Source organism: Malurus melanocephalus, unplaced genomic scaffold (assembly GCF_030028575.1).
Source record: "Malurus melanocephalus ecotype Western Australia unplaced genomic scaffold, MMel_1.1 scaffold_67, whole genome shotgun sequence".
Lineage (NCBI taxonomy): Eukaryota > Metazoa > Chordata > Aves > Passeriformes > Maluridae > Malurus > Malurus melanocephalus.
Genome location: NW_026623299.1, coordinates 2,630,106 through 2,632,000, shown reverse-complemented (window position 1 = coordinate 2,632,000; position 1,895 = coordinate 2,630,106).

Genomic DNA, 1,895 nt, shown 5'->3' with positions numbered 1-1,895 from the left:
CCTCAGTGCGAAGGGACAAACACACACAGGAGGGGACACTGCCAGCCTTCGGAGCCCCAGGGGAAGTGGCTGAGGGTGGGGTCGTTTCCGTACGATTTTTAATGTGCCGTGAGCCCTGCCTTTCCTTCCTGCTGTGGGAACGCTTTCCTGCATCCCTGCCGCGCTGCTGCCTGGGGGATGCGCTGSGAGATCCCTGCCTTCCCCAGGGACGAGAGGAGCTCGCTGGCTGCCCGGAGACAACAGCAAGTGATTTTTCCGACTGACGGGAAATGGGGCATGGTGGCAGTAGCTCTAGAGAGCGCTGCAGCCCCGCGGGCACCCCCTGTCCTGCCCCAGAGGGATGGGGGGACGAGCACCAGGGTAGGGGACAGCGAGCCCAGCCTGCTCCCACCCTGCTGAACCGCAGGGATTAGAAAGCAACGGTTCTTGCTAAATAGCAGGGATTAGAAACATTTTTTTTAACAGGTATGCGGGGCAGAGATGGCTGCAGGTCCCCAGAAAGGGACAACACAGCAGAAGGTGCAGTTCCAAATGCAGAAAGCCCTGGGTGCTCACTGCTTTTTCCCCTATCTGCACCCACAGGACTGATGCTCCTTTTGCCTCAAGTCCGATAACACAAATGTAAAAAGAAGAAAGGGTTTAGAGACTTTCCAAGTGAAATCTACCGGTGGAAAGGGCAKCATTAGGATCCTGATCCTTCCCTGTCCCTGAAGAGAGTGGGTAGAACAGATTGAGCAGATGACAGATAAAGCCTCCCCCTTGCTGAGATCCCCAAAACACCACCTGCCCCGCACAGATCCCTGAGAGCACGGACCTCAGGTGGAGGTGCTTCACCWTCGAGTGACCTGCCTTGGTTTGTACCAGATTTGGCTTCCAGGTGGATTTAAGTTATCCACCCCAAGGCAGGTTCGCAGCAGCACATCCAGCTACAAACAACTGCATTGCTACTCTTCAACAAAATATTCAAAACATTCTAAGAGAGGAAAGACCAGAAACTCTTTGCTGTAGATCTAAAGTGCAGATTCTGCTCCTGCTGCCGTGTGATTTTGCTAAGATTTTACATCAGTGAATGCAATCCCTCAGCATTCCCAGCAGAGTTGCCTTCCCGGACAACAACTGGAGTGTCCCACTGAGTCCCAAGCAGCCTGGTGTCCCCCAGGCCCCTCTGCGTTGTCCCAGTTAAGTGAYCCCTCATCCCACCCTGCCAAACCCAAACACCCCTCAGGTCCCAGCAGCAATCCATACCTTCCTGGAGCACCAGGAGCCGCTGAGAAATGTCCAGCACCAGGAGCTGCAGAGCCCTCGGGAACCTCCTTGTACATCCCCGGGGCGCTGCCCCCCTCGCTGTCCCCCCCGGCTGTCCCCACGTAGGCACTGCCACCCCTGAGCCGGCATTAGCTCCAACAACAGCCTTTGTTCTGGAGCTGGAACAAGGGCACATTGTGGGCAGCTGCCTGCACTGCCAGGCCTTGGCAGAGAATGGCTCTGCACCGTGTGCCCTCTGCCAGCCCTGCTCGCCGTTCTCCTGGCGAGCTCGTGACTCAATCCGCTCTGAACTCTGCTTTCCCTGCAAACTGAAAAAGCTGATTTTTGATCGGTGCGGCGGGTGGCTAAAGCCAGAGCTGGGCTGCGGGCACGGGAAAACAAAGCTGCTGTTTTTCCTCCCGTACGCCGCGGCTCCCGAGGTCAGTTTTGGGCTGATCTTGCAGAAWTGGGTCATTCACTCTGGCCAGGACAGGCCTGTGTGAGGCTGGCATTGCCCATGGCCCCGAGCCCCCTTTGATGTTTCATCTCCCACCACAACAAGCTTGGAAATCTGAGTATCCTGCCTGGATATTCAGACACCAAATTTCAATGAATTCACCTTCTAAACAGCAATCATCTTTTAGGCTGTC